The sequence below is a fragment of the Scyliorhinus torazame genome, chromosome 7 (assembly GCF_047496885.1).
Source record: "Scyliorhinus torazame isolate Kashiwa2021f chromosome 7, sScyTor2.1, whole genome shotgun sequence".
NCBI classification, from domain to species: Eukaryota; Metazoa; Chordata; class Chondrichthyes; order Carcharhiniformes; family Scyliorhinidae; genus Scyliorhinus; species Scyliorhinus torazame.
This window is the reverse complement of record NC_092713.1, coordinates 169,818,962-169,845,065: the sequence shown is the minus strand read 5'-3', so window position 1 is coordinate 169,845,065 and position 26,104 is coordinate 169,818,962. Positions and strand designations below refer to the sequence as shown.

The following is a 26,104-nucleotide window of genomic DNA, read 5'->3' as shown; positions in this document are numbered from 1 at the left end:
CAGATGGGAGGGGGGCTCAGACGGGAGGGGGGCTCAGACGGGAGGCAGGCTGCCTGATCTTAGGGTCCTCACCCCCTATATGAAATGGGCCCTGGTGGTCGTGGGGGTGGCCAAGGACAGAGCGGTCACCGGCATCGAGATTAGTCTGCGCCGCACTCAGACGACCTGTCACATGTGAGTTGTTCATGCCAGAATGATGATCCTTCCCACCCACTGACCACATGTCCATTTTCCCACAGGATCACAACCCAGTGGCACCGGCAAATCCGGGGTGGCCTCACCCCACCTCTGCTTCTCAAGAGAACAACTCGGAGGAGAGCTCCGAGGATGTCACCGTCATGGCTGTCATCCCCACCCTCCACCAGCTCAGAGACACACACCTCGGTGGGCGAACGTAGTGGACCAGAGCTGATGTGGTCGAGAGATTCAGAGGGGGACACTCCAGCAGGTCCATAGGCGATTGGAGGAGTTCCAGAGGCTATAGGCGCAGGAGATAGCACATGCAGTGCATGGCACCGAGGTCAACACTGCTAGGCTGATGACCGCAATGGAGAGCCTGGAGCACAACATCAGAAACATGGGTGGTGTGTCCAAGGCATAGCTCAGTCAGTGACAACCATGGCTGAGCACCTCGACAGCATGTCCAAGTCACTGGGGGACGTGTCCCAGACGCAGGTGGACCATTCTGAGGTGCTGCGGATCATGTCCAAGTATCAGGTGGGCATTATAGAGGCATTGCGGAGCACGCCCCAGTCTCAGTTGCGCATTACTGTGACACTCCTGAGCGTGTCCCGGTCACTGAGGACCATGTCCCAGATGCAGGTGGACATTGGACATTGGCGAGGCACTACAAAGCATGGCCCTCTCTCCAAGAAGCATCACTGAGGGCATCGACACCATGGTGGGTTGGAAGAGGAGAGGGGGAGAGATGATGGATGAAGCCACGTCCTATGTGAAACGGACAAGGACGTGGGCCTCCCTGGTCCTCCAGGCATACCGGACCCTTACTGCTGCCACTTGCCCTTCAGCCTCCTGCTGGCCCCGTTGGTCCTTCCTGGACTCGTCATCCAGCCTTTCCTGGTCCGGCTCTTCTTCAGGGGTGGTCGCATGTTCCTCCTCCTCCACCTGAAGCACATCGCCCCGCCCGGTTGTGCAGGGCACAGCAGACCACCACAAGGAGGCGGCCCTCCAGGGGGTGGACTGCAGTGCACCACCAGAGAGGTAAAGGCAGCAGAACTGCATTTTGAGTAGTCAAATGTACCGCTCATGGGCCTCGTTATATCAGGTCTCCGCATCGGTCATCGGCCTCCGTACTGGCATCACCAGCCAGGTCCTGAGTGGGTACCCTTATTCCCTCAAAGACGCCAGGGGTCTCCGATTGCCCTAGGGTACAGATGTCATTCACACCCCCTGGGAAACGTGCACACGTGCATGATCTTCATGTGGTGGTTGCACACAAGCTGGATGTTCAGGGAGTGGAACCCCCTACTGTTAATGAGGGGCGCTCCCGGACCGCCTGGTGCACGCAAGGCGACATGCGTGCCACCTGGGGCATCCCGGCGAAGCCAGAGAATCCTACTGCCCGGGTATCTTGGTGTGCTTGACCCAGGTCAAAGTTTATATTGCCAGCTGCCCGGGCAAACAGGACATCCTTGGCTTCACGGATGCACTTGTGGGCTGTAGGTTGGGAGATGCCACGCAAGCCCCCTCTCGAGCCCTTGAATGATCCAGAGGTGTAGAAGTTCAGGGATGTGGTGACCTTGATGGCCACTGGGGGCAGGTATACTCCTCTTCCATGTGGTGCCAAGTCTGCAGGGATATGGCACAGGTGCCGCACTGTCTCCTTGTTAAGGTGGAGTCTCCCGTGGAACATGCTGTCCGTCACCTGTTCGAAAGACCAGCGATGCCTGTCCACCTTGTGCCGTCGCCAGCCTCCACCTCTGGGTCCATCCCTGGCCTGATGGGTGGCTGCATCCACAGGGTATCAGGCAGGTCCCTGCACATGCGCCACCACCTGGAACCTCTGTCAACGATGCTGCTGCTGCCACCTTCTCCAGTGTCTGGCAGCCTGGCCTGCCGGCAGCATCACGGGGGCAGCTTCCGCAGAGTTCACATTATCATCTAGACTGTGATATCCGTAAGGAATTGGAGAAGGTGAGCGGCTGCCAACAGCTATGGCTTCTACCCTGAAACCCTTGGATCCCCCAGGCCACCTCCACCCTCACATCCCCTGCCAGCCCTCAGGATGCCATCCAACCCACCCTTCACATGCACCCCTGGCTGTAGCATGGTCCCCTGGGCACCGGACCCCAGATCCCAGACGCCAGACACCCATTGGGAACGTTACGTGGACCGGGCGCTGGTTCCCTCCCCAGTTTACAAACCCACCCTCTATCGCAGGGGTGTCCCCAGTGCTGTGGCCCAGCTCCTGGGTTTTGGAATTATGGCTGCAGCCTCTGAGGTATTGATGCCTCCGAAGTTCACGCAAAGTGTCAAGGCCTCCCAGTTGGATTGGGATGCAAGGCAGTAACAACATGGCACGTGTACCCACGGGGATCCACTTGGGACCTGTGAGGTACTCGCTTCGTTAGAATTGCTAATTCCTCATTAGTGATAGCCTTTAGCTGTGCAGCCAGAGGCTGTGGGAGTTAAAGTGACCTGCACCATATTACCACGAACAGGACTCTGTCCTGGGTGTGTTCGGTGGGATGGACAGGCAGCAGCTGGAGCTGTCCCCGTTATGTATATACACTATCTGGGGGGTGTTGCATGCTGGGCATCCAGGTGCCCGCCACCAGTGCTCCCTAGCTGACTGTCCGGTTTCCAAGATGGCTCCTTGGATCCCCACAGCAGCTACTTCGCCAGCATCATGTTTTTATATAGGTGTACTAATCAGCGCCCGTGTGACCGCTCGCTGGGGAGGCGGTTAGATCACGGGTGGCCGATCGATAGGGGGTCCTTCCCGTTAATGCGATGGGGATCAGTCTTACTTGGAGATTATTGGTTTCTCACCATGCCAGGATCCTGATCTCGCCAATGAGAGTGGGCCGGTTAGTTCGGAAACCAATCGGCACCTAGTGGGGCTCCCGATTTCAGCCTCTCCCGCTCACAAACAGGCCCGCTCATTTTCGCACCCGGTTCCGACGTGGCCGGTAAACCGCACCCAGAACAGTAACAGGAACTGTGACAATAAGGGAAGGCTCAGGTGCCCAGTTAGCACAGGTTGCTGAGCAATGACTCAACCTGCCCGCTCCGCTCTGCTTCCTGCTCACATGGCCCATGCCCACTTATCACCCTTCCGAGTATGATTATCCGCGTGGGTCATGTCAGAAGTGGTGGGAAACAGAGCAGCCATCAGTGTTAGGCCCTCTTTCCTGCTATCACACTGACACTAGTGACATTACAGAGCCCTGTTTTGCAGCTCATTTCCTACGCAATATCCCACAGAGGATCAACTAGTTTTGAACAAACAAGAACAGAGTGTGCCCGTGGGAAACTGTGACTAGAGCACAAGGCTTGCCTTACGAAATTATTCATTATACACCCCCCCCCCCACCCTCCCCGCCCCATTGACAGATTCAGCTGAATCAACATTCCCAATTTCTGTCCTGTTTTCAGCAGTGTTTGTGTGTGGGGGGGGGAGGAATGAAAAGGACAGGCTGCCTGTTTTGGAACCTTTCACCTAGTTTGAAGAGTTATTACTGTAACAAACATTTGGCGAGGGAATAACTGCTTAAAGTGCTGCCAATGGGAGAGGCACTTCTCCCTCGCAAAGAATGCTGAGCTACGTTTACAAGTATCAATCGGAGGCACTCAATGGACTAGCTTCAGTGAACGAACGAGATTTGTGGCATTGGATGCCCAGTCCAAAATCAAAGAGGTTTTAAACCAACATGTTGGCTCCTTACAAAGTAACATGCACAAAAATGTTCCTTCCCTGCGACCTGTATCTCGCGCGCATTATCAAACATTATACTTGGTACATATGGAATCAATTCTGTGTTTTTTGTCCCAGTGATAGCCCACTTCCCCTGAAAGAGTGACAACAATTCAGAGAAAGGTGAGAATGTAGACCTTGTTACCTCAGGGCGTGGGGCTTGAGGCAAATTGCGTAGATGCATTTAAAGAGTAGCTGGGTACGTCTATGAAATATTCGAAGGGCATGTTCACGGTTTTTATATGAAGAATAGTGAGAGGATGTTTGTGCTGAGGCGGCATGGTGGCACAGTGGTTAGCAATGCAGCCTCACAGCGCCAGGGACGCGGGTTCATTTCTGGCCTCGGGTGACTGTGTGGAGTTTACATTTTCTCCCCGTGTGTGCGTGGGTTTCCTCCGGGTGCTCCACTTTTCTCCCACAGTCCAAAGATGTGCAGGTTAGGTGTATTTTCACGCTAAATTGCCCCTTAGTGTCCAGGGATGTGCAGGTTAGGTAGGGTTACGGGGATAGGGCGGTGCTCTTTCAGAGGGTCGGTGCAGACTCGATGGGCCAAATGGCCTCCTTCTGCACTGTAGGAATTCTTTGGTTCTATTATATGGCTCTAGGTACTGACCTGCTGGAAGGACCGGCCTGTAAATAATATGTACTGTAAACAGCTGAAAACTAAAACCCAGTTGAGCACTGAATGTATCTATTACAAAAACAAGGCTGTGTACGTTTGCACATGTTGACAGCCACTGACGCTTCCAACGTTTCAGCTTGAAGTTTTAAACTGGCCATACCAACATTCAGGAGCGTCTGAAGAGGCCCTGATAACAGCTGCAGCAACGCACGTTCGAGCCCCATGCAATGTGTTTATCCAAAGTACAGCAAGATTATCACACACGACGTCCTCTTAATCAACTCTTCCTGTTTGTTCAACTTTCCAAATAAGTGAAAAGGGAAAATAAATAAATGCCTGGAGTGCCAAAAAAAAACTTTTCCGACAAAAAAATGTTTCTCATTAAAGGGGCCAATCGAACCATCACCGGAATTGTTTCAATAATCATCTAACGTGCTCAAACTCAACCAGTTATGAAGAAGCAAACAATAATCCATATATTTCTGTTGACTTATGAAGATTTAATGGTTTCTATTTGACGAGTTATAGTTACAGGGTTTTGAGAAGTTACTGACACAAATGAGGCCATGAAACCGCATAAATATACCAATTCTGATTTTGTGATACCCGGGTTTAAATTTTAATTCAAGTATTCAAAAAATTGATAAGAGTACAAGGAAAAACAACAAAAATTTTTTAAAAATGCTCCTTAGCCAATCCTGGGCGGATTCTCCATTGGCCGTCGTTGGAAGCGGGAAATGCGATTGAGCGAAGAATCGGTTTTGACACCAAAATCATGGTGGGCGCCGGGTTCACGGAAAATCACAATTCTCCGGGGCCTCGACAGCGGTGTCACTGCGTTCCACTCTGCACGTACAGTAAACGCCGTTGGCATAACATTAGCGGGCCTGACTCGGTACTCTCCGGGGCCTCCACGATTCATGACCTCCACTGGGGGAATTCCCAATGGCGAGGTTCACTTGTACTTTTAAAAATCGAGATACAGGCGCAGTGGCTGATGAGGGAGAGAGAGGAGGTAGGACATCGAGAGGCGCAACCGTGGGCTGCCGGGCTGGACACTGGCCGGGGAGGTGGGGGGGCCTTGCCAGGGCTGGGGAGGGGTGATGGGGGGACAGTCCGCAATGCCGGGGTGACCCCTCACAAAACTGGGGCGGTGTTCAGACACGGGCCACCATTGCCGCAGACAGAAAGGCAGCCATCTTGCTGCGCACCCCACTGACAACCCACCTTGGCTCCTGGTTCTGCAGAGTGACACCAGCTGTATGGGTGCTCCCACACCCGCACCCCAGCCACCACTCTCCATCCCACCACCCTTGTCCACCTGGGTGATCCCTGCACATGAGCTAGCCATTCCATCACAAGGTCCCACCAAACCTTTGGGGTGGCAGATGTGGGGATAGGGTGCAGGGAGGGGAGGTTGGTGTTGAGAGGGAAGAGGAGAGGCAGGGTACCAGGGTGATGTACGGTGTCTGACCTCGGGGCCCCGGTCCGTGGTCACCTCCAATGTCTGCCCATCACACCCCCCCCCCCCAATGCCAGAGCACCAAGGCAATTTGGAACTTTTATGCACAGGTGTTTATTTTGAACATAACAGGTGAACATCTCTATAACGGTTTGTGCCCTAGCCCCTAACGTAATCCTGTGTGCCATCCCATGGCAACTTAAGTGGTGTCCACCTTTTTGGCCTTACAGGCCTAAACCCGCAGGGGTGAAGGCGCTGCCAGTCCTGGAGGCCCGTTCTCATCTCGAACAGCATCTCCATGCTCACAGCCATGGAGCACAGGGACTGGGCCACCTCCCTCTGCGATTGGGCCACATCATTCAGTGACTGTGCCACCTCCCTCTGGGACTGGCTCAGGTCAGCCAATGCCTGGGCAATGCCGTTGACGCCCGCAGCCATAACCTGTTGTGACTGGGCCAAGCTCTGAAGTGCCACTGCAATGTCCCGATGGCCCTGGCTTGTAGCTGCCTGTGACAGAGCAGCTCAGTCCTGTGCCTCAGCCACCACCTGCACAGAGTGCCCCAAGCCTTGGATTCCTGACCCATGGCCGATGCCTTCCCCCCCTCAAGGCCTCCACCGTGGACACCACCCATCCGGTGTTGACTGGGTGGCCGCATGGTCAGGACAGCCTCCTGCTCCTGCCGGCGAAGGAGGAATTTGACAAGGAAATGTTCAATTCCCACACTGGAAAGTCCTGAGGAACAAGGAGACCTTGGCATGTTTGTCCATAGATCTCTGAAGGCAGCAGGTCAGGTTAATAGGGTGGTGAAAAATGCATATGGGACACTTGCCTTTATCAATCGAGGCATAGATTACAAAAGTAAGGACGTCCTGTTTGAGTTATATAGAACTTTGGTGAGGCCACAGCTGGAGTACTGTGTTCAATTCTGGTTGCCAGATTATGGGAAGGATGTGATTGCACTGGAGGGGGTGCAGAGGTGTTTCACCAGGATGTTGCCTGGGATGGAGCATTTTAGTTATAAAGAGAAATTGGATAGGCTTGGGTTGCTTTCGCTGGAGCAGAGAAGACAGGGGTGACCTGATCAAGGTGTACAAGGTTATGAGGGGCATGGACGGGGTTGATAGAGAACAGCTGTTTCCCTTAGTTGAAGGATCGGTTATATGGAATATAGAACAGTACAGCACAGTACAGGCCCTTCGGCCCACAATGTTGTGCTGACCATTTATCCTAATCTAAGATCAACCTAACCTACACCCCTTCAATTTACTGCTGTCCATGTGCCTGTCCAAGAGTCGCTTAAATGTCCCTAATGACTCTGACTCCACCACCTCTGCTGGCAGTGCATTACACACACACCACTCTCTGTGTAAAGAACCGACCTCTGACATCTCCCCTACACCTTCCTCCAATCACCTTAAAATTATGCCCCTTTGTGACAGCCATTTCCGTCCTGGGGGAAAGTCTCTGGTTATCCACTCTATCCATGCCTCTCATCACCTTGTACACACTCTATCAAGTCACCTCTCTTCCTTCTTCATTCCAGTGAGAAAAGCCCTAGCTCCCTGAACCTTTCATCATAAGACATGCCCTCCAGTCCAGGCAGCATCCTGGTAAATCTCCTCTGTACCCTCTCCAAAGCATCCACATGCTTCCTATAATGAGGCGACCAGAATTGGACACAATATTCCAAGTGTGGTCTACCCAGGGTTTTATAAAGCTGTTCTTAAACTCAATCCCCCTGTTAATGAAAGCCAACACACCATGCGCCTTCTTAACCACCCTATCAACCTGTGTGGCAACTTTGAGGGATCTATGTACATGGACCCCAAGATCCCTCTGTTCCTCCACACTTCCAAGAATCCTGCTTTTTACGAGGATACACATATTCAAGGTCAGGGATGGGAGGTTCAGGCGGGATTTGAGGAAAAGCTTCTTTACCTGGAGTTGGTGATGGTCTGGAGTGCACTGCCTGGGAGGGTGGTAGAGGCCCCACATCCTTTAAGAAGTACCTTGGCACGTCAGAACATTCAAAGTTATGGGATAAAGTGCTGGCAAATGGGATTAGGTAGGCAGGTCAGGTGTCTTCATGCGGTGGTGCAGACTCGATGGGCTGAAGGGCATTTTCCACACTGTATTTTTCTGTGATTCCGTAACTCCTCCAACTGCACCTACAGGCGCTATAGATGGTTCCTGACAGCCCCTCCTGTCGTCCCCGGCTCTGTGACTGCATCTCCAACATTGATGTGACCGCCCTTTCCAAACGCGCTAGACCTGTCTGCACAGCAGTTAGTCCCTCGTGGTCGGGTCACCCTCCGACTGTCCGTCCCCTCGGGGTTCCTACCTTGACCTGATCTACCACTGCATGTGTGTGGTGCCCACCAGGTAGTGCCCAGGAGCCTCTTCACTATAATGCCCAACCGAGGTCACTGTCTCTGGGATGGTGGAGGGTGTTGGAGACAATGGGACAGGAAGTTGATGTTGTCCCGGACTGGTGGGCTGGCGTTAGGGGACTCGCATCACTGTCCATAGCCAACACTTCGCTGAAATCCGCTTGGGGTTGGGGTCCGGGCGGGGAACGCTCGTCGCCACGTGATCCTGCAAGACACAAAACATGACGCATAATTGAATCGCAGGTTGGGGTGGTAGGTGGTGTGGGAGATGGGGTGGTATGGGGGTGGTATTTGGGTAGTGTGGTGGTGAGAGGGAGGTGAGCGGAGGAGAGGGGTTGGTGTGGGGATGGTGAGAGAGTGGTGAGGGGATCGTGGCACGCATTTCACATTGACACCGCAACTCACTTGCTTGCCCAATGCGGATCTCTGCCTCGACGACTCTCCTCTCTCCGGGGGCGGGAGACAGAAAGCGCACAATGTTAGGCAGTCAGACATGTGTAACACAGGAGGTGGGCAGCTAGTGGCCTTTGCGACCAGGGCACCCGGCCATGGCGGCCGGATGGGCACTGGCATGTGTTCAGGGTGGGGTTCTTATAGAATCCCTACAGTGCAGAAGGAGGCCATTAGGCCCATCGAGTCTGCACCTTCACTTGGAAAGAGCACCCTACCAAAGCCATACCTACACCCCATCTCCATAACCCAGTAACCCCACCTAACCTTTTAGACACAAAGGGGCAATTGTTCATGGACAATCCAGGAGGAAACCAGAGCACCTGGAGGAAACCCACGCAGACACGGGGAGAAAGTGCAAACTCCACACAATCACCCAAGGCTGGAATTGAACCTGGGACCCTGGAGCTGTGAGGCAGCAGAACTAACCTTTGTGCCACCGTGCCATCCTTGGGTGGGTTTAGTCGCCCTCCGGGTGGGGGGAATGTTACGGGTATGTGGGTTGGTACCAGGGGCAAGGTGCCGGTTATTCACTCTGGCCGCTCTGAGGAGGTCGTGAAGCTCCATTCGGCACTCCAGTCTGGTCCTGGCGGTGGAGCCCATGACGCTCACGGCCTCTGCCAATGGGCCCCAGGCTCAGTGTACGGTGGCAGCCTCCTTCCCATCCTGGTGAACAGGGGTCCGCCTCTCCTCCATGGCGCCCAGCAGAGTCTTGAGCTCTGAGTCTGCAAACTGGATGCTGCTCTCCTTGCTGCCATCTTACGGGTAGCACGGTAGCACACATGGCTAGCACTGTGGCTTCACAGCACCAGGGTCCCAGGTTCGATTCCCCGCTGGGTCACTGTCTGTGCGGAATCTGCACGTTCTCTCCGTGTCTGCGTGGGTTTCCTCCGGGTGCTCCGGTTTCCTCCCACAGTCCAAAGACGTGCAGGTTAGGTGGATTGGCCATGATAAATTGCCCTTAGTGTGCAAAAAGGTTAGGAGGGGTTATTGGGTTACGGGGATAGGGTGGAATTGAGGGCTTAAGTGGGTCGGTGCAGACTCGATTGGCCGAATGGCCTCCTTCTGCACTGTATGTTCTATCTTGTGGTTGGGATGAGTGTGGTGTGTGGTGAGTGGAGTGCTTATATGCAGTTGCAGCTTGTCAGCCTCTCGAGTGTCAGTCGGATGAATCGGACACTGTTTTTCATTGGAATCGATCGATGCTAGCTCATTAACACATCATGAATTGGTCCGGGACAGGTACCAATTTAGTTGTTGTGGAAGTCCACTAATTCAGTCCCGACGTCCACACTTAGTTTGTGAACAGAGAATCCCGCCCTATGCATTTGTCTTCACAAAAAAGGAGGGAAATGTACAGATTCTCGTTAAAGAGGAATGTGAAATATTGGATGTGATAAATATGTGATGATCAGCATCCTTAAAAGTGAACACGTCACCAGAGCCAGATGAAATGTACCTCAGGCTGTTAAAAGAAGCCAGGGAGGAAATAAAAGAGAGTCTGACCATCATTTTCCAATCCTCATTGGATACAGGTGAGGTGCTGGAGCATTGGAGGTCTGCTAACATTGTACCTTTGTTTAAAAAGGCAGTGAGAAGATGACCAAATAATTACAGGCCAGCCAGCCTGATCTCGGTTGCGGGCAAATTATTGGAATCACTTCTGAGGGACAGGATATACTGTTGCTTAGAAAGACATGGATTAATCAAGGACAGTGCGCATGGATCTCTTCAGGGAAGGTCATCTTCAACTAATTTAATCAAAATGTTTGAGGAAGGAACAAGGAGGATTGATGAGGGTAGCGTAGTTGATGTGGCTTATGTGGATTTTAGCAAGGCTTTTAACAAGGTTACACATGATAGACTGGTCAAAAATAAATTTAAAACAAGGAATTCTGGGGAATGTAGCAAGTTGGATACAAAATTGTCTCAATGCTGGGAAACTATAGATAATTATTGATGGGTATTTTTGTGACTGGAAGGCTGTTCCCTGTGGGGTCCCCTTCTTTTTTGCTGTGCATGTTAATGATTTGGATGTAAATGTAGGGGCAATGATCAAGAAGTTTGCAGATGCCAAAAATTGGTCATGTGGTTGATAGCAAGGAGGACTGCTGTAGACTGCAGGAAGGTATCAATGGACTGGTCAGGTGGCAGAAAAGTGGCAACTGGAATTCAACCCGGAGAAGTGAGAGGTGATGCACTTGGGAAGGTCGAACAAGGCAAAGGATTACACAATAATCAGGAGGACAGTGAGAGGTGTAGAGGAAGTGAGAGACCTTGAGGTGAATGCCCACAGATCCCTGAAGGTTGCAGGGTAGGTCGATAATATGTTTGAGAAACATATAGAATAATTTCATTTATCAGCCAAGAATATAAGGGCAGGTAGATTATGCCAGAACTAAATAAAACATTAGTTAGGCCATAATTTGAGCATTGTGTACAGTTCTGATCACCTCATTGTAGAAATGTTAATTGGATTAGAGAGGGTATAGAGGATGTTGCCAGGAGTGGGGAATCACAGAATGAGGGGAGAATGGATAGGTTGGGGTTGTTCTCCTTGGAACAGAGGCGACTGAGGGGAGATTTGATTGAGATGCACAACATGTGAGGAGCCTGGATAGAGCAGATGGGAAGGGACTAATTACTTTAGCAAAGAAGTCAGTGACTTGAGGCATATGCTTAAAGTGAATGCTGGAAAGGTTAGAAGGGAGGTGAGGAAAGTTTTTTTCACCTAGAGGGTTGCAAAGGCCTGGAACTCACTGCCTTAAAGGGTAGTAGAGGCAGAAACCTTCACCTCATATAAAAGATGTCTACATGTACACCTCAAGTGCCGCAACCTGCAGAGTTTGGACCAAATGCTGGAAAGTGGATGAAGCTGGGTGGCTCGGCTGGCACAGACATGCTGGACCAGATGTCCCCTTTCTGTGATTCTGTGGGCAGTATGGTAACACAGTGGGTAGCTTGTTGCTTCACGGCTCCAGGGTTCCAGGTTTGATTCCCGGCTTGGGTCACTGTCTGTGCAAAGTCTGCATGGTCTCCCTGTATCTGTGTGGGTTTCCTCCGGGTGCTCTGGTTGCCTCCCACAATTCCTGAAAGACGTGCTTGTTAGGTAATTTGGACATTCTGAATTCTCCGTCTGTGTACCCAAACAGGCTCTGGAATGTGTTGACTAGGGGATTTTTACAGTAACTTCATTGCAGTGTTAATGTAAACCTACTTGAGGCAATAAATATTATTATTATATATATTTTCATGTGGTGTCTTTCACTGTTTCAGGATACCTCAATGTGCTTGGCATCCTGTGCAGTCCTTCTGAAGTGTAGCCAACCATTTGATGTCAGAAACATGGCAGTCGATTTGCACACAGAAAAATTCCGTCAACAGCAAAGATTTGATTTGATTTATTGTCACATGTACCGAAGTGCAGTGAAATGTATTTTTCTGCGGCCAAGGGAACCTACACAGTACGTACATAGTAGACAAAAAGAATAATCAACAGAGAACATTGACAAATGGTACATCGACAAACAGTGATTGGTTACAGTGCGGAACAAGGAGCCAAACAAAGCAAATACATGAGCAAGAGCAGCATAGGGTGTCGTGAATAATGTTCTTACAGGGAACAGATCAGTCCGAGGGGGAGTCGTTGAGGAGTCTTGTAGCTGTGGGGAAGAAGCTGATCCTATGTCTGGATGTGCGAGCCTTCAGACCTCTGTACCTTCTACCTGATGGAAGGGTCTGGAAGAAAGCAATGCCTGGGTGGGAGTGGTCTCTGATAATGCTGTCTGCCTTCCTGAGGCAGCGGGAGGTGTATACAGAATCAATGTGGGGGTGGCAAGCTTGTGTGATGCGTTGAGCTGAGTTCACCACACTCTGCAGTTTCTTGCGATCTTGGACCGAGCAGTTGCCATACCAGGCTGTGATGCAGCTGGATAGGATGCTCTCTATGGCACACCTGTAGAAGTTTGTGAGAGTCGATGCAGACATGCCGAATTTCTTTATCTTCCGTAGGAAGTAGAGACATTGTTAGGCTTTCTTGACTGTTGCATCAACGTGAGTGAACCAGGACAAACTGTTGGTGATGGTGACCCCCAGGAACTTAAAGCTGTCGACCATCTCCACTTCGGAGCCATTGATGCAGATGGGAGTGTGTGTCGTGCTACGCTTCTTGAAGTTGATGATTAATTCCTTGGTCTCTCCGACATTTAGAGGGAGGTTTTTTTCGGTACACCATGCAACCAAGTGATTTATCTCCCTTCTGTAGTCTGATTTGTCGTTGTTTGAGATACGACCCATCACAATTGTATCATCCGCAAACTTACAGATTGAGTTAGAGTTAAATCTTGCCACACAGTCGTGCGTGTGTAGGGAGTACAGTAGAGGACTGAGCGCACATCCTTGCGGGGCCTCAGTGTTGAGGGCTATTGTAGAGGAGGTGCTGTTGCCTATCCTGACAGATTGCGGTCTGTTGGTAAGGAAGTCAAGGATCCAGCTGCACAGGGAGGGGTCAAGTTCAAGGTTGCATAGTTTGGTTCTACGTCTTGTCAGGATAATGGTGTTGAAGGCAGAGCTGTAGTCTATGAACCAGTCTTAGTAGGTGTCCTTGTTGTCGAGGTGTTCGAGTGTTGGTTGCAGAGCCAGGGAGATAGCATCTGCTGTGGACGTGTTGAGATGATAGGCAAACTGCAATCTACCGAGACCGTCTGGGAGGCTGGCGTTGATCAGTCTCATAACTAGTAGCTCGTAGCATTTCATGATAACAGACGTCAGGGCCACCGGTCGGTAGTCGTTGAGGCAGGCTACCTTGTTTTTCTTTGGTACTAGTATTATGGTGGTCTTCTTGAAGGAGGTGGAGACCTCAGAGCGGAGGAGTGAGGTGGTGAAGATATCTGCAAATACACTCGCCAGCTGGTCTGCGCAGGCTCTGAGTGCTCACCCAGAGACTCCGTCAGGGCCCATCGTTTTTCATGGATTCACTTTCAAGATGCAGCTCTTATCTCTGAGGTTGTAATAGTGTGTATGGGTGTGTCCAGGGCTGTTGGGGCGGGTGGCACTGATGTATTGGCTGACTGTTCAAAGCGGGCATAGAACTTGTTCAGTTCATCGGGTAGGGATGCTCCAGCCCCAGATATTCCGCCTGGCTTTGCTTTATGGCCTGTGATCTTGTGTAGGCCCTGCCATAGTCATTGTGAGTTAGTGTCGTTGGCCTGGGACTCTCGTTTGATGCGGTATTGTCTTTTGGCGTCCCTGATGGCTTTCCATACGTTGTACCTGGATTTCTTATGTAGGTCAGGATCGGCAGACTTGAACACCTCCGTCCGGAACTTCAGCAGGGAGTGAGTCCTTTGGTTGAGCCAGGGTTTCAGATTGGGAAACACCCGTATTGTCTTCTTTGGTACACAGTCCTCAATACACTTACTGATGAAGTCTGTGACGGTGGTTGCCTACTCGTCCAGGTTAGCTTGAACATGGACCAGTTCACAGACTCCAAGCAATCGCGGAGGATGTCCTCGGATGCCTCGGACCAGCACTGCACGGTTTTCTTGACTGGCTCAGCACGCTTGAGTTGCTGTTTGTAAGCCGGAAGTAGGAGTACCGATTTGTGGTCGGATTTAGCAGAGTGTGGTCGGGGAATGGAGTGGTGGATACCTTTAATGCTCATTTAGCAGTGGTCCAGGGTGTTTGCACCTCTGGTGGGGCAGGAGATATGTTGATAATGTGATAATGACCTGATATTCTGTTTTAATGAGGCTGGTATTGGTTGACGATTACATGTGCACCATATTAGGAATAGACCTGGGGCGCAACAGTGGTGCAGTGGTTAGCACTGTTGCCTCACAGCGTCAGGGACCCCGGTTTAATTCCGGCCTTGGGTCACTGTCTGTGCGGAGTCTGCACATCCTCCCCGTGTGTGCGTGGGTTTCCTCCGGGTGCTCCGGTTTCCTCCCACAGTCCAAAGATGTGTAGGTTAGGTGGATTGGCCATGATAAATTGCCCCTCAAGCGCAAAGATGCACAGTTTAGGTGGGGTTATGGGGTTAAGGGGATAGGATGGGTGAGTGGACATGGGTAGAGTGCTCTTTCAGAGGGTCAGTGTAGACACGATGGGCCGAATAACCTCAATCTGCACTGTAGGAATTCTACGATTCTATATAGCCGGAAAGAGCAGACTTCTCTGAATCGCACATTTAAAGAACATGGGCCAATGCCAGACCCTCCTGTGATTATTGATGCTTCTCTCCCAATCTTTGCAGCCCAGTTTCAAATCTCCCCCATGGTTTCTGATCCTCTGTCTGAGGCCTCACTTACCTGAAGGTTCATGTGATGCTGGTAATAACCAACGTCTCATTGCCCATTTCCTGGCTGTCAGGGAAGTTAGAAAGGGCAGACAAATGTCATGTGATCAAACCTCACAATCAGACCTCACATGATCAAGTGTCATGTGATCAGTCCTCTAGCTACATGTGCAATAAGATTTTTAATTTAAAAAAAAAATCTTTTATTGTTGTTACAAGTAGGCTTACATTAACACTGCAATGAAGTCACTCTGAAAAGCCCCTAGTCGCCACATTCCGGCGCCTGTTCGGGTACACGGAGAGAGAATTCAGAATTCTCAGCTGGTACGGGACTTGAACACGCGCTGCTGGCTTTGTTCTGCATCGCAAACCAGCTGTCTAGCCCACTGAGCTAAACCAGCCCCGGTTTGGTAACCAGGGGCAAAATTCTCCTACCCGCCCCGCCACATTTCTGCGCCGACCGGCCGGCGGGAGTCTCCGTAACACCGGCCGGTCAATGGGGTTTCCCATTGTGGGGCACCCCCACGCCGTCGGGAAACCCCCGAGCGCCGGCAGAACGGAGACTCCCGCCGGCGGAGAATGACGCCCATGGTAACCAAGGTACAGTTTTCACAGCCGAATGAGTCAGACTTCATAGAATAATAGGACAGTGCCGAGCAAGGCAATTCAATCATCGTGTCTCTGCTGGCTCTTTCGAACAGTAATCCAGTTTGAAAGTAAATCTAATTAGGAGAGCCAGCATGGGTTTGATGGGAGAAACGATATGGGACATTGCGGAAGAGAGAGAGAACTCACTATACAAAAAAAAAGACAAAATACAGAGCAACCACAAGAAACTCAACAAATAATTCAGTACAAGACAAAGCCGCCAGCACTCAAGCCAGCACACGCTAACCCCTCCCCCAGCTCCAGCAACAGCCCCAGGTCGGTGGAGAGGCGCCCGCAAGCAACACAGTCCACCGGAAAAGGACAGGCAGCCTACGGTTGAGGAGAGAGAGAGAACACCCCTCTCCAACACCAGGAGGGACCCCTCAACTGCACAAAAGCAGGAGGGCCACAACTGGTGAGCACCCAGCCGCTCTGTGTGACTGGCCTCAGAACGGCGTCTATCCGGGTGACTGCTGAACGGACATCTCACCAAGGTGGGACTGGAATCGGGAGCGGCGGTTTTGGTCGTCGATTTTTACACATTTACGACAACACAGACAGATTTTCAGCCACTGGAGCTTCGCAACTGGGGGCCCGACTAGTCACGTATACGGGGGGGCCCCTTTGAAATGGTAGACCCACATGCCCATGACATACGAAGACCAGTCCGCATACCTACCATTGATGGTAGTCCGTGGCAATCGCCACAGCATATTGGGGCGTGATTGACTGCGTCAACCATGTTTGGATTGCCAATGTGTGTGCCAGATGTACCCCCATGCGCCGGATGGAGTGCTGTCCAAGTTCCCTTCGGTTTTCGTTGAAAGCCTCGGGACCTTTAAACGAGCTATGGCCACGATCAATGTGAGGTAGCACGGTAGCCAGGCCCCCATCCCTCGTGACCAAATGGAGCTCTGCTATTTCCCCGGCCTGTGTACTATCACAGGAAGTTCATACCTAGGATGGCCACGCGGCTCACCCCGCTCCACTAACTATTGAAGAAGGGATAGAAGTGAGCCTGGAGGCCCCCGCACCAGAAGGCGCTTCAGGAGGTGAAGCAGCAGCTCTCCTCAGATGAATTGCTGACCCACTTCGACCCGGATAAGCCCCTGCTCCTCATATGCGACACCTCATCACTAGCCTTTGCTGGGGTTATTTGAGGAAGATCTGGTGATTCCACCGATAGCATCTGCCCAGGTTCAGCGGTGGGCCCTGCTTCTATCTACCTACTTTGCAGTATCTGCCTGGGCACAAGAATCCCGCACACAGACACGTTGAGCCATCTACCCCTACTCACAAAGCCGCTGCAGTCACGGAGGTGATAGCTGCTCTCCATTTCATGGACACTTTGCCAGTAACGGCAGCTCATATCCAAGAATGGGCCCAGACCAACCCTGAGTTGTCGTGGGTCAAACATATGGTCCAATACGGGACCCGACATAGGGCAATACCAGACGGGCTGAATGCCGAAATCTCCAATCTGCCCAAAATGAATGTTGAAGACGGTGTCCTCCTGTGGGGGACATAGGTGGTCGGGGACGGGTGACCCTGCTGAAAGACCTCCATAGCGGGCGCCTTGGGTGGCCAAAATGAAAATATTGGCACACAGCTATGTTTGGTAGCGCAGACGGGATGCGAGTTTGAGCGGGTGGCCCGCAATTGCACCCCATGCCAGGAACGCCAGAAGGCTCCCCGCCCGGCAGCCCCAATGTACCCCTGGGAATGGCCCGGGAAGCCGTGGTCCCGTGTACACATCAACTTTGCCAGCCCGTTTCAGGGGGCCCCTATCCTCAGAGTGGTGATCGCCCACTCGAAGTGGCTTGAAGTACACCGGGTCCCCACTGCGACCACACGAGCACTATAGACAGACTAAGATATATTTTTAGCATACACAGCCTGCCCGAGGCCCTGGTGGCCGACAATGGGGCAGCATTTACAAGCCAGGAGTTTGCATCGTTCATGGCCACGAATGGCATCAGGAACGTGTGGACGGCCCCGTACCACCCGGCCTCCAACTGGCTAGCTGAACGAGCAGTTCAAACATTCAAGCGGGCCATGAGGAAGATGACCTCAGGATTGAGGCAAACATGGTTGGCGCGGTTACTTTTCAGTTATCCTACGACGCCTCACGCCACAACTGTCATCGCGCCGGCTGAGTTGCTCATGGGGCGATGACTCCGGACAGGTCTCAGCCTTGTCCTCGGGGAGCAAGTCCGCCAGCAGCAGGAGCGTTTGCAGACGGGCTCTCACCGCAGCCCACAAGCGCGCACCTTCACAACAGGTGACGCGGTTTATGTGAGGAACTTCGGGACCAGATCCACATGGATCCCTGGGATAGTCCTCCATGCGATGGGCCAGTCTCCTACACGGTTCGGGTACAGGGCACAGAGACACACCACCACATGGACCTCATACGACAACGTGCCCTGGAACCACCGTCACGAGGCCCGGAAGCCCCAAGCAGCTCCCGGTCTCCGTCCCCCATATGGGTAAGGAAGAGCCTCGAGGCCAGAGAGGAACCAGGGCCCCACCCATTCATTCTGCCTCCTGTTGAACGTCAGGACACTGGGGAATCTGTGCCGCCCGTGGACCCCAGCAATGGCATAGACAGCGGGACAGATTCCGATATGGACATTGGACTGCTCGGCGATGATATGCTGCCGATTGTACCAGTAGCCTTACCAGCTGGGCCATGCCAGCTGTGACGTTCATCATGGAAACTGCAGCCCCCGGTATGCAACACACCTCCCTGGCTGACTGTACCGCCCCTCCACCCACAACACAAGTGGCCACGGGACCCTCCACCTGAGGACATTGTCGTGTTGGGTGCTCTGCTACACAGACGAACCAACACGGTTGCAGATGGTACAACTCAGTCTTATTACTATCAATAACAACATCTGTAAACTTGTTACTGTGGTTCGTTCATTACCCTCTAACCTGTGGACCCAACCCTAACACTATTTTGGAGAGGCACTCAGCACATGGTGAATGTCTGAGTGGCTTCCTGTGAGCTCTGTGCTCTGAGCTGTCTCCTGCTGGAATGAGAGGGAACTGTGGTGTTCCCCGTTTTATAGTGCGTGTGCCTTTGCTTGTGATTGGCTGTGATGTTGCGTGTGTATTGATTGGTCCGTTGATCTGTCCATCAGTGTGTATGTGTGTTTGCACCATGATGTTTATCTGAATATCATGACAGACATGACATTAATCCAGACTTGGGAGGGGAGGGTTATTATGACCTCCTACAAGGACAGAACTGTATAGCATCAAATTCGCCCCACCCCCAACACCTCAGAGTATGAGCTACTCAGGTGGCTAGGGGGCGGAGCTTCCTCACAATTGGAGGAGCTCCGCACAGGGTATAAACCCTGACCTAGAAGCAGTTTGGGGAAGGTGACCCTGCAGTGAGTGGAGAGGAGAGGAGAGGAAATGAAATGAAAAGAAAATCACTTATTGTCACAGAGGAGAGGAGTGACGAGGAGTGATTGTTGTGACCAGTGTGGAATAAAGTAAGTTGTACCCTATCTGCTTGGCCTCTTGTGGAACCTTTGCCTCCGTCTACAAGACATTCCACATATGAAGTGGAATTCCAGACCATGTACGTGCAGGTTCAATTGATAAGATGAAATAGTACACCCTCCCCCATCTAACTCTTGAGTCTGCAATTTTTCTCTTGTCACTGTGACTTTGCACCTACATCTGTTATTGCTAGGAAGCAGTAAGTTAATTATTTGGTTATTATGAACTTCTTGTCATCTTCCAAAACAGCAGCGTGCTCACAAACCTATCATGATCATAATTTTATAACTCAGGTTTTACTGTCCACTGTACTTCCTTCATTAAATCCTCTGTCACAGGCAGGTTAGAGGGTGATTAAAGGCTGTCTGACATTTCCCGTCCCTGCCCCGAAGCTTTCCACATTCTTGAGTCAGCCTGTTTGGAGAGAGCCAAAGGGCAAGGTTGAAGGTCAAGGCACCAGGACATCACTGGAAAGAGGAGCAAAGGTAAGGAAATTAAACAATGACTCAGAGATTTGGCAATGCTAAGCTTGAGTTCTGAAGGAACAATGAGCAGTATGGAAGGGTGGGCTGAAAGACTGAGTCTAGTTCTGCAAGGAGACTTGATTGCAACACATTGGGAGGCACATCTGGACTTTAAAAGGAACAACAGACAAAAGTGCAGATGCAACAATGTGAATACCGGAATAAGATGAGAAAGGCTTTTTTTTTATCAGTATGTTCATTAAGGTTTTACATTTTTGCAAACAATGCAACAAAGCTACAAAAATGATACACCGCAATAAGCAAGAAAAATGGTTCAACGTACATGAATACAGAGGGGAACATGAGAACAACATTGTAACTGGCTCGGTACAATCATTAGACATAACTTGATGCCTCTACAAGCCCCAGCAGAGAGCAAAGGAGTAACAGGATGAAGCTATGGAAACATGATAAAATGGTGATTGCCCACAATTACCATGAGAATTCAGGGTAAAGCTGTGCAATGTTAGGGCGGCACCAATACACATCTCCCTCAACTGTACCAGTACCAGAAACACCGATGCCACATCGCAACGTCCTCTCCTCGGTTACCAGACCGATCTGTATCCATGCAGGAACCAGTCACGGATTCTTCATACCCAGCCCTACAAAAAAAAACAAAGAAAAGATACGAAAACCCCCAGTTCTAAAGGGGAGTTCTAAACACAACTTAACGCCAGTCTCAGGCCCAGTACAGAACCAACATCATTCCATACACTTATGCAGAGAGGACATGCAACAACGGGGGCGATTCTCCAAAATGGAGACCCTGGGCGGGATTCTCCACTCCCACGCCGAATTGGCCGCGCCGTCGTGAACGCCGTCGAGGTTCATGACGGCGCGGAACGGCCCCGGTCCCGACTGATTCAGGCCTGACAATGGGCCAGTATCGGTGCCGCGTCATCTACCCGCGCCAGGCCTTGTCGCCCGCGTAAAAGCGGCGCCGAATAGATGACGCGGCCGGCGCCGCATAACGGACGTCACCCGCGCATGCGTGGTTGCCGTCCTGTCCAAATCCGCCCCGCAAGAAGATGGGGGACGGATCTTGCGGGGCCGCGGAAGGAAGGAGGTCCTCCTTCAGAGAGGACAGTCCGACAATCGGTGGGCACCGATCGCGGGCCATGCCACATTCAAGGTGAAGCCCGGTGCAGGATCCCCCCTCGCCCCCCCACAGGCCGCCCCCCCAGCGTTCACGCACCGCCCACGACTGCAGCGACCAGGTGTGGACGGCGCCAGGGGGAGCATGCCGTTTTGGCCTGGCCGCTCGGCCCATCCGGGCCTCAGAATCGCGGGGGTGCCAGAGAATCGCCATTTTGGGTATCTCCGGCGATTCTCCGGCCTGCGGCCCGTGAAACGCGACCGGGCCGTTCCCGCCGCTCGGGAGAATCGCGGGAGGGCGTCGGACCGGCGTCCCCGGAAATTTCGGCGGCCCAGGCGATTCTCCCAACCGGCGTGGGAGTGGAGAATCGCGCCCCAAGTGTTTGCTTTCACGACGGCGTGAAACGGGCCTGGGTACGACCGATTCTGTCCCCCACAGGGGGGCCAGCACGGCGCTGGAGCGGTTCACGCCACTCCAGCCTCCCTTCCCGGCACCAAATGGGCGCCGCGCATGCACAGTTGGGCCGCGCCAACCTGCGCATGCGCGGGGGACTTTTTCAGCGCGCCGGCCCCGACTCAACATGGCATCGGTGTTCAGGGGCTGGCCGCGTAACAAAGCAGGCCCGGGGGCGGAGAGGCCGGTCCGCCTACTAGAATACTAGAATAGATTACAGGGTAACAAAGGATTAGGACCCCAACCTGTCTCCGTTCCCCTGGCGCACGCCCATTAATGAAGAAGAGAACAATCTTCTCATTGAAACAAGACAGTGTCCCACCCGTTATGGGGAAGCAACAGGATGTCAACTAGTACAGCACTTGGCTCAACCCCAGGCCCCCGCATACAGAAAAGCAAAACCCACCTCTTCAGGATGCCCCTAATATGTCCCTTTGAGAAGGGACATCCCAAGCTCCAGAGAGCAGCAGGATACCAGCCAAAGCAACAGGTCTGGCCAAGCCCAGCAAACTCCAAATCACAGGAATCAGTACCCGCAGGATCTCCAGCACAGCCCAAAAACTACACCCCAGCTGGACCTCCATCTCATCAACCACAATGCAAAAAAAAGGATAAGGCCAGCCCCAGTCAGGGAGACCCCAACACTGAGGAGAAGAAGAATTGTCAAGACATCCAATAATTGGGCATCCTGGGAGGGGGCCAGTTCCCTCTCCCTTGGTACACAAGGGGAATATCCCCTGGACCACTGGACCAGGATATGTATCAGCACACTGCTCATCCAGATAAAAGTGAGTTAAAAAAACCCTAAGGGAAGGACGTCCATGTTGACCTAAAAATATTAGCCACCGCCCTGTCCTGCATGCCGTGATTAGAAGGATGTTAAGAAATACGACAGCACGAGGGCAGCATGGTGGCTCAGTGAGTTAGCACAGCTGCATCACGGCTCTGAGGTCCCAGGTTCGATCCCGGCTCTGGGTCACTGTCCGTGTGGAGTTTGCACATTCTCCCCGTATCTGCGTGGGTCTCACCCCCACAACCCAAAGATGTGCAGGGTAGGTGGATTGGCCACACTAAATTGCCCCTTAATTGGAAATTGGAATTGGGTACTCTAAATTTATTAAAAAAGAGAAATACGGTAGCGATACCTCAACAGAGACACAAATACTGCTTCCACATGGAAAACCCAGCCACAATGAGGAGGACACTTAGGAAACCACCATAAAAGACCACAAGGAGAGGTGTGCCCAATGCCCACATCAAACCTACCCCCACCCGAGGGGAGGGGCTCCAACAATGTAGAGGCATGGCAAACAGTCTCCAACAAGTCAGCCAAGGGTTGACCAAACCCACCTCAGCGTGCACTGTCACTCAGTTCCTCCCATTCTCACAGCTCAAAAGGAAAAAGACCCAAAGAATGAACTCCAACCTCAAGGAAGAGTCAGAAGGAACACAGTCCTTCCCAGGATAAATAATCTGCCTGGGCCATCGAAGGAGACGGGCACGGATTCTTCAGTTCAAAATAACAAGAAAGCCAAATTAAAAACCCGATACAGTGAGCTCTAACTGGGGGAATATCCTCAATCTCAGTGAGGACTTAACAAACCCTATCACCCAACTCCACCCCAACCATCCACCCATCACCCTGCTATGGCTCCACTAATCTTTAGTATAATCGAGAAAAGGGATGTCAAAATAGCACTCCCTCCCCATAACCACAAGGATTATACCACTGAGTGATAAAAAGGAGTAAAACTGTGCACGGATCACATTTCACAGCATTGACTCAAAATGATTTTTGCCAGAACAGGATAACAGGCAACACTTGCCCTTGTGCTCACACCTTGCACTCCCTTTCAAGAGAAAAGACAACTAAAAATCATCAACAACATAATCACAAGGGAGTAATGTCTAGGATTATTGACAAACTACAGGATAAAAACACTAAATATGTTCTTTGAAAAGGCCGACGCCAAGACAGGATGAATGAACACTCCTCAGGCTCTCTCGAGGACACCAACGAATGAAGCACCTACACTTCCACCATGCTGGCGCCCAAGCAATCCACAGCCTAGACTCCGGCCTGGGGAGATGACTCGATCTACTCAGCCACCTCCAATCCTCTACGACAAGTATCGAGAATAGGATAATATAGGGCCAGTGGTGTGGGCCCAACCAACCACAGGCCGCAAAGATCGAATACACTGTACCCTATCGAGCCTGATGTACCCAACCTCCAAATGCAAGATTATTAAAGCATGGCAGCCAATTTTCAAACTCAACAGGGAACTTTTAATAATAATCTTTATTGTCACAAGTAGGCTTACATTAACACTGCAATTAAGTTACTGTGAAAAACCCCGAGTCGTCACATTCCGGCGCCTGTTCGGGTACGCAGAGGGAGAATTCAGAATGTCCAATTCACCAAACAAGCACATTTTTCGTACCCAGGGAGCACCCGGAGGAAACCCACACAGGCACAGGGAGAACGTGCAGACTCCGTACAGACAGTGACCTAGCCGGGAATCGAACCTGGGACCCTGGCGCTGTGAAGCCATAGTGCTAACCACCGTGCTACCGTGCTGCACCCACTTGCCTCCCACTTCTCCAGTACTGGGCTCATGGGCGCTCCTTGTCCTGCCCCTACCTCCCAAACATGTCAGGACAGATGTCACATCATGCAGCAGGATCTCAGCAAAATGAGTTCAGCCCTCACCAGCGAATGTGCTCTATCGCATACACGGATGCTCTCCTGCTCCTCCACCATTCTCCCAAGGATAGCTCGCAGTTCCTCAAAGTCAGCTCCAAGCACCTGCACCAAGAAGCCGAGACCCTTACCCAGAACAACATTATCAATGGCGGCCATCGTTTGGATGCATAGATCACCACCAAAGCGAACCCTGCTTTATTCACAGGGGATGTGCATTGCTGGCTATCTCTAACTGCCCTTGAGAAGGTGGTGATGAGCTGCCTTCTTGAAGCGCTGCAGTCCATGTGATGTAGGTACATCCACCGTGCTCTTAGGGAGGAATTTTGACCCAGTGACGGTGTAGGCCTAAGTCGATGCCAGGTGGTCCATTCAGTTTCATTCCTTAATAACAGTTGACTCGCTCGACCATTCGGAAGGACTGGAGGTCAGACCAAGCAAGGACGGCAGCTTTCCTTCCCAAAAGGACATTAATGAATCACTTGGGTTTTTATGACATGTCATTAGTCTTTTAATTTCAGATTTTTATGAAATTGAAATTTCACCACTTGCCATGGTGGGATTTGAACACAGGTCCGGACTGCGGATTACTAACCCACGACAATACCACTACGACGTTACCACCTCCCTCTGCTTGCAGTAGATATGTCACAGATACACGAATGCTGCTGCTTGACTATTCCTTGGACATGCTCTTCTTCTACAACTCTTCCTCCACTAAGCACCACAACTGGAACACTCCTGAGAACGCCCTGTGGTTGTGAAAGGTGCTATGTAAATGCAGGTTCTTTTTTTGAGGCATTTGACCTTTCCAAAATTTGCGATTACAAAGGGCAGGCAGGCCATGCCTGAGCTGTTGACCAGATATCCAGACATGTTCAGCTATGACATTCTCTGTGACAATGTGATGGGTAAACACTGCAGTCTTGTCACACAAGACAAGGGCAGCCTCCTCTGGTGAAATCCCGGAGAATAATTATAAAAGGCCAAGTAAACAAACATTAATCTTTTTCGACTTTGAGCTGTGATTGCAGGGTTAATGGTCACCAAACAGATTACTAACATAGACAATGTAATCAATAAATGATTGTTTTAATCTAGTTCACAAATTTTGGCATCACCTTGCAACTGTGATGGATTTATGCTGAATTGCGATTTAATTTTCAATGTTGCAGGGGGAGGAGGGTGCCTCTGACGGACTTTAATCTCATTAATGTACAGCTGGAACTTTCTTCCCATCACTCTGCAGCAATAGGACACCGAAACTAGCTAGCTCAACCTATCTGCTTGGGGGGCTGAATTTTCAGGCCTCCAACCACCCCTTTCCAATGCCCCAGCCTTAGCCCTCATCATCCTCCGGCCTTGGTAGCGAATAAGGGACGAGCCAGGGGTCTGAAAATAGTGATGCTGGCCCGGCATGTTGGATTCAGGATGCTGTTCAGAGCAACATGCATTTTTGGGTGAGGTGAGTTCAGACTGGGGAAGAACAAATGGCCAAGCAATTTGGCTGGTTAAGGCCCTGGTTCCTGACAAAAATATAGGCCCTGGTTCCTGACAGATATATAGGCCTTAGTTCCTGACAGGTATGATGCACGATCAATGACCACTAAAACGAGGTTGTGGTACAACTGAAGGCTTTCATAAGCTAGATGTTTCCCCCAGCAGCTCAGGTACAGAATGAGGGCTGCTGGGACGGCACGGGTTCTTATACCCCGCCTATCAGCGCGGAGCTATTATACTCTCCAGCCAATAGCAAGCATGTAGGTTCTACCAATGGTACTTCAGCCTCTCAGGTACCGTAATACCGAAAATACCACAAGGTATATAGACCCTGATTCCTGAGAGATCTATAGGCCCTGGTTCCTGACAGATCTATAGACCCTGATTCCTGAGAGATCTATAGGCACTGGTTCAGGACATGTATAAAGACCCTGATTCCTGAGAGATCTATAGGCCCTAGTTCCTGACAGGTATAAAGACCCTGATTCCTGACAGGTCTA

General features: G+C 51.5%; 1 long non-coding RNA gene across 4 annotated transcripts in view; it reads right to left on the bottom strand.

Moving 5' to 3' along the window:
* LOC140426704 (uncharacterized) overlaps nucleotides 1–8,595 on the bottom strand; it is a 56,555-nt gene extending 47,960 nt beyond the window's left edge. For all 4 annotated transcript variants that reach the window (XR_011948274.1, XR_011948276.1, XR_011948277.1 and 1 more), the window contains exon 1: nucleotides 7,961–8,595. This is a non-coding gene — a long non-coding RNA (uncharacterized lncRNA). The remainder of the gene's footprint in view (nucleotides 1–7,960) is intronic.
* Nucleotides 8,596–26,104: the final 17,509 nt, after the last annotated feature.